Raw genomic sequence first — 7753 nt, forward strand, 5'->3', positions numbered from 1 at the left:
CAAATTATGCAATTTTGTTTTAATTGGTGTTTAATTGTGTATGATAATTTTTGTTAGGAGTTTAATTAGTATTTTTGGAGTTAATTTAGTTTGTATCTCAATTTAGAATTTTAGTTTTATCAAAAAATAAATAAAAAAAAAATAAAAGAGGGCTACAAAACGTTAATATTTGAATTGAGTCTAATATAGCTATTTTGACTATTTTACCTTATTTCGTCGCAAAAGAAAAATTACAAAAAATATATATGTAAATTTTAGCTTATGTATTTCTCATAAACTTGAAAAAATACAAAAATAGTACCTTATTTTTATACTTTATATAATTTCGAAAATTATAAAATATGTAGTTTTATTAATGTTTTGTAGTCATTTTAAACTTAAAAAATATAGAAATAGTACTTTATATTTTTATCGTTGTATAATTTCGAAAATTATAAAAAAAAGAGTTATTAACGTTTTGTAGCCATTTTAATCTTGAAAAATACAAAAATAGTACTTTATATTTTATCTTTATATAAAAACAAAAATGACAAAAATAGTTTTATTTATGCTTTGTAGCTATTTTAATCTTTAAAAAATACTAAAAAAACAAAAAAACAGAAAGAAATAGTTTTGTTTTAAATAGTCTTATTTGGTAGTATTTTGCTTACATAGGACTAAATGAATAACATCGTGTTTTTATTCTCGGGTCAGTGCAAAGAATAATATTTGGGTTTAAACTACCCGTTTTTAGGCCTAATTTTCGAACCTGACCCATAATAATCCGAACCCCACCGCACATGGGGGACACATGTCTTGGATCCCTACACACGTGGGGTCCATGTCCTTTGATATACGGACAAAGCATGGCATGGGGGAGAGAATTAAAAATTGAAAAGGCTGAAAATTGTTTAAAGGAGAAAGGGGCACAACACGTGAAGGGGATTGAATTTTCAAAGCAAAAGGTTTTTAAAAAGGGAAAGGGGGGACAGAACGTGAGAAAAGAAGAGTATTGAAAGAATTTTAAAAGCCAACAATATTTTAAGAAAAGGGAAAGGGACTTACGTTTGTAAAACAAAAAAGGAAAAGAGGGATGCACATGCACGGACCAAAGGAAAAGAAAAGGAGTTTTGCAACTGTTCATCTTCTTCTTCATTTTTGAAGAAGAAGAAACGAAACCAGAAAAAAAAAAGGCTCACCCCCCCGTCGAGCAGCAGCAACTGCTGCTGCGTCGTTCGCCATCTCCATAACCAACGACCCTACCTCCAGCTGTTCGACCAAACCCCGCTGCCCCCGTCGACCTCGACACCACCCTGCTGTTCCCCGTCGTGTCGCCACCATGCAGCGAGCAGTGCTGCTGCTGCTGCTCTTCACGACCACTGCCGTTGCCGCTGCTCCTCATGACCTGTCATCGCTGCTGCTCCTCGCGACCTTTCGCTGCTGCTGCCCCGTCGACCATGGCAGCAACGAGTCCAGCTGCTACCGCTGTTGTCCCCCTCACAATCACCACCCTCGTCCCTCCATTTGCGTCGCCAGTCCAAAACGTCCAGCTGCTGCTTCGTTTTTTTTTAACGTCCACAAAACAGTTCGTTCGACTTCCAATAGTTCAACTTCGAGTTCGACTTGGGTTCGTTCATGTTTTTTATTTATTTTTCAAGATTATTTAGTTCTTTTGATTTATTTCCTGTTAGGGTTTTTGGTTTTAAGTGGTGTTCGTAATCTTGTTTTGTTCGTTCTATTTTTCGGATTATTGAATCTTTGTTTAAAGTGTTTATTTTTTGTAAATCTTGTCTTGTTCATTAGTTCTCCTTCTTCTTCAAGACCTTTTTATTTGGTCAAAGTTTTTCTTCTGTTTGTTTAAGTGTGCGTTATAAGCTACCTTCGATTTGAACAACTTCGTCGAATAGTTAGTTTATGAATGTTTTGTTTGGACGAGTACAACCCGAATCACTTCTTTGGTTTGTTTTGATACTTGAATCATTTGTGTGAATTTGATTTAAGGATTGGTCGTAGCTGTGTAGTGATTTAGTGAAGTTATAAATCAGAGAGGTTTAAATACAGATTGTTAAGAGCGAGGGCAAGACAATAATAATAGGGGATTTTCAGGGGTATTTTTGGGTGTTAAAAGATTTAAAATGTTTAGTGTTAGTAGTCTGCCAGTTGAATATTTAGTGTATAATTAAATTAATGAATTATTTAATAAAAAGGGAATTAGTAGTGCAGAATACACCCTGTCTGGTATCTTTAAGGGTGGAAAATTAGAAAATAAGCATGGGATTAATGATAAAAGTGTATAGATGCACATGGGAGGGAATATACAGGCTGAAAGTGAAAGCTTTGAATAAATAATGTTTAGTTCTAGCCTATAAATAAGGGGAGTTGATACAGAGAAGGGGACTGGAATTTTGAGAGAAGAAAAATTTTCAGAACTTCAAAGTGAGAAATAAGATAATTTTTCAGAATTAAAAGTCAGTCTTTGAGAGCTAAAAATTGAAAGTGAGGTCCTTTTCTTTACTACTGAAATCAGAACTTTGTTACTGCTTTATGTGGATTGAGTTTAGTGCTACTAAATTTTTCAGTCAGGCTTTCCGGGGTTTTTCAGTTTGGTTCTGACCATTGTTACACTGGTTATTGCTGGGTTTTGTTGATGTTATTTGCTGTGGGATTTTGTTGCTGAATCTGCTGTTGCTGTGTTATTACTGCTGCCGACTCCTCCTTCTTTTGTTCTTGTACTGCCATTTCCAGGTACACATTTGTATACTCTCGGCTTGAAGAGAAATGAAATATTAATCAGGATTTGTTACTGTTGAATTCCTCCTGTTTAGATTCGTGTTTGAATAGAATTTTTTCTTTCTTTGTATAAAAATGTAGTTGACTAATTAATGAGTAATGGGGTTGCATATGTATAACTTCTTCATCTAATAATGTTAGTTTAAATTAATCAAATACTAGTTAATTTGTTTTGATATTATGGTGTGTCAATCTCATGTTCCAGTATTATTGAATAATAGAATATAGAATGAAATCAATTTTTCTTTGTACAAACTCGATCGCAATTTTTCATTCACATTAGCCGTAAACTAATAACTAATAAGTTATGTTTTTCAGCATGTAATTAATTGAGAAATTTTCTTTTATTTTTAGAGACAAACTTAATAGAAGAAATGTAGTCACTGTAGGTTTATCCTTAAAAAATAAGAATGAGATGAGCCTCGCCAAATAAAAATACAAATTGCGGGGCCCTCAGTAAATATTTGCTTTAAAATTGCTTAGACTTCGGGATGGACCGTTTAGCAAAATTCCACGGCCCTACCCAAAGTAGATGATACGCTAGTCGCTTTAGGCGCGCCTTTAATAATTTAATTTTCTTAAACTCGGGTGCACATTGATGTGACCCAAATCCAAATCTCAACGGAGTCAAAGTGTGTCGACGACCACGGGTACATTGATTGTAACGCGGTTCGAGATACATTTTCACAACGTTGCAATTCCTTGTAAAAAATAATAATAATAATTATGAAAGCGGTAAAAAGTTAAAATTTGCACATAAGTTCATATTTGTATAAAATCAGATAATCAAGCCGAATATAATAGTTGAGCGACCGTGCTAGAACCACGGAACTCGGGAATGCCTAACACCTTCTCCCGGGTTAACAGAATTCCTTATCCGGATTTCTGGTACGCAGACTGTAATATGGAGTCATTCTTTTCCTCGATTCGGGATTAAAATTGGTGACTTGGGACACCCTAAATCTCCCAAGTGGCGACTCTGAAATAAATAAATAAATCCCGTTTCGATTGTCCTTTAATTGGAAAAACTCCTTGTACCCCCGCGGGGGCGGAAAAAGGAGGTGTGACACTACCTATCCTTAACTTTTGACCTTATTAGTTTAAGTTAAGGACTGCCTATCCTTAACTTCTGTAACCTTGTTTTATACTGTATTTTCAGGTTTGTTTATATGTTTTATGCATATAGATCATCAATATCTGGTTGGAATCATTGTAGACCAGTGATTGCTATTGATGCAACTTTTTTGACGTCAAAATTTTGTGGTGTTTTAATGATTTTAGTTTCAAAGGATGCAAATAACCAAAATTTCCCACTAGCCTTTGGAATAGCAGAATCTTAAAATAACAATTTATATGAGTGGTACTTTAGTGAGCTTCACAATGCAATTGGGAGTCGTGAGAATTTAATTTTTTTATTAGACATGCATCAATCTATTGCATATGCCATCGCAAAGGTATATCCTGAAAGCCACCATGGGATTTGTATCTATCATTTGGAGCAGAATCTAAAGCGAAGGAAAGTGAAAAGTGAGGTCATAAAACTTTTTCAAACTGCTGAAGAGTATACAGGCGCAAAGAATTTGATCTTTACATGTCAGATATAGCAAAAGTAGATAAGAAGACTTATGACTACTTGATGGAAGAACCACCGGAAAGGTGGGCACGTTCTTGTAATCCACGACGAAGATATGACATGCTCACAACAAACATGGTTGAGTCAATGAATTCTGTCCTATTAGAAGCAAGGAGCTATCTATATTAAGAATGATGGATTTTATTCAAGTGAAGCTACAACGTTGGTTTTATGAAAGAAGAAATGAAGCAGAAGGAACGTTTTATGATGTTTCTTGTTGGGTAGAGGAGGAATTGAAGAAAAAGATAGATTTAATATTTACTTTGAATGTAAGTATTATATTCTATGTTTAGGTTATTATTTTAATATAATTTAACATAATGTACTAACTTATAATTTTTCAACATTGAAGGTCTTCCTTGTTGATTCATGGTGTTCTAGAGTTGAAGAAGAAGAAATAACTTTCTTGGTAGACTTAAACAAAAGAACATGTGATTGTTTTCAGTTTCAATTTGATGAATTACCATGCATACATGCAATTGCAGCTATCGAGAAGATAAACATCAAGAAGTCCAACTTTTGCTCGCACTTGTACTTAAAGGAATATTGGCTGAAAACATATGAAAGACAAATACATCCTGTAGGACATACTGATTCTTGGATTGTACCAGAGAGTGTTAAGTCACAAATTGTTAAACCTTCAGATTTCAAAGTGCCACCAGGTAGAAGGCAGAAGAAAAGGCATATTCCGGCTACCGAGTCATCAAAATAACATTTAAATGTGGTCGTTGCAGAAAAATTGGTTATAATAGAACAACTTGTACATATTCTCCGGCAGTCCATCCATTTTCAAGAAAGCATAGAGAATAGTAGATATATCCACTTATGTTTATCAACTCTTTTAAGTTTTTGCTATAAATTGGATTCATTTAGATTATTCTTATTTGAGCAGATGTCTGAATTTTCAAAATTTCTTTCTACTTATGTTTTTTTTGTTTCTTTTGAGTTCAAAGTTCAAAAGTTAACTACAGACAGTCCTTAAGTTTGACTTACAGGTTCAAAAGTTAAGGACATGCAGTCCTTAACTTTGAGTTCAAAGTTCAAAAGTTAAGGATTGTCTGTCCTTAACTTTGACTTACAAGTTCAAAAGTTAAAGACAGACAGTCCTTAACTTTGAGTTTCAAGTTCAAAAGTTAAGGACATGCAATCCTTAACTTTGACTTACATGTTGAAAAGTTAAGGATACTTGGTCCTTAACTTACAGTTCCAAGTACAAAAAATAAGGATACTTGGTTCTGAAGTTTGAGTTCCAAGTTCAAAAGTTAAGGATTCAATTTCAAAAGTTGAGAACACATGGTCCTGAACTTAGACTTTCAAGTTCAAAAGTTAAGGATACTTGGTCTTGAAGTTTGAGTTTCAAGTTCAAAAGTTAAGGACACTTGGTCCTGAAGTTTCAGTTTCAAGTTCAAAAGTTAAGGACACATGCTCCTGAACTTTGACTTACAAGTTCAAAAGTTAAGGACACTTGGTCCTTAACTTTGAATTTAAAGTTCAATTATACTTGGTCCTGAACTAATACTTACAAGCTCAATAGACAAATCAATACTTGACAGAAACAAAGAAATTAATAACATGATGCCTTCATATTACTTCTGAAATTGTAATTTTGCATAGCTGTGACAAAAAATTATGCTATGCAAACAAAATAAAAGTGCCTTTTCAGGAATTTACATGATATTTCAGAATTCATATGGATTTTTTACAACAATTTTATACAAAAAATCAACCACAACTAACTTTCTTTACAACTAAACTACAGCTCCTTCGGACAGCAAGTTTCATTTTCACTATCATAGTCATCGCCAACATTTTCTGGTGGTGTATCATAACCAAAATTTCTTTTCCACTCTCTATGTGCCCAAAAATTTGCTGCAAGTTCTTTTCTAAAGTCTTTTATGTCTTCAGGTTGGAATTTCTCCACATCCTTTCCCATCATCAACAACTCCACATACTTGATTAGGAATGCACCACAAACAGTCCTAAGAAAAATATAAGATATGGAGTTTATTAAACAATAAATCTAAAGTACATATAAATTATATAACAAATAACAACATGTACAATCCAGTTTGGTGTAGTGATCGTTGCCACTGAATATCAAATTTGTTGAATGCATTTCCAAAAGACTTGTGATGTTTCTCAAACTATGAGAACCTTAGCAAGTGAGGGATCATGCGTGCTTACATTTCAATGTGATTCATTCCTGCCTCATATGGTTCACTATATATAGAATCATACACATCAATCTTTTTCTCATTCAAGTCCAATACCCCCAAAAGAAAATATGTCACAACATCATTATCTTCTGAAGGAAGCCGACATGAAAAAAGATTTTGTCTACCTCAGTCCAAGCAATTCCACATCTACGACTGTCACCCCACACATATGGTGTCAGAAACAATTGATTATCACCACACCAAAACTCATCTGCAACATCTTCATTGAAATCCTTATACACAAGCACCATATAGTTATCAAAAAGTATATCTGTAGTTGTGCAACGAAAAGGATGGTCGCGAAAGTGGTAGCATTCCTTCTTTCTCAAATAATATAGGGCAATGTCAATATGCTTCATAAAAAGGCAAAAAATAAAACAAATCCATCAGTCATAAAATAATTAAAAAATAATAAATTAAGAATAAAGAAAATAAATGCCTTGCGAATTATCAAACCTTATCATCAAGTACAAAGCTACTATCTGAAAGCTCAAGGAAGAACATTTTGCTACTGATTTTTTGATGATATAATTTGTATGGATTCTTCCTCACACCATTATCATCAGAATATATATCAGTTTGTCCCCTGAAAATTTTGAAAATATCAAAGTTAGAAGTTAGTCCTGAACTTATACTTTCAAGTTGAAAAGTTAAGGATACTTGGTCCTGAAGTTTGAGTTTCAAGTTGAAAAGTTGAGAACACTTGGTCCTGAAGTTTGAGTTTCAAGTTCAAAAGTTAAGGACACATGGTTCTGAACTGTAACGACCCGACCAGTCATTTTGAGCTTTTGACTTTTCTTGCCAGTTCTCGGGCATGTCTAGTCCTGTGTGATGTATTATGACTTATGTAAATCGTTGATTTTGGTTTTCAGGGTAATCGGAATGAATTTGGAAGAACAGTTCTCAATTTGAAGCTTAAAATTTGAAAGGTTTGACCAAGATTTGACTTGTTAGTAGATGACCTCGGATTGGAATTTTTATGATTTGGTTAGCTCTGTTAGGTGATTTTGGACTTAGGAGCATGGTCGGAATGTGTTTTGAAGGTCTGGAATATAGTTAGGCTTGAATTGGCGAAATTGGAATTTTGACGTTTTCCGGTTGATAGGTGAGATTTTGATATAGGGCTTGGATTGGA

This window comes from Nicotiana sylvestris, chromosome 8 (genome assembly GCF_000393655.2).
Source record: "Nicotiana sylvestris chromosome 8, ASM39365v2, whole genome shotgun sequence".
NCBI classification, from domain to species: Eukaryota; Viridiplantae; Streptophyta; class Magnoliopsida; order Solanales; family Solanaceae; genus Nicotiana; species Nicotiana sylvestris.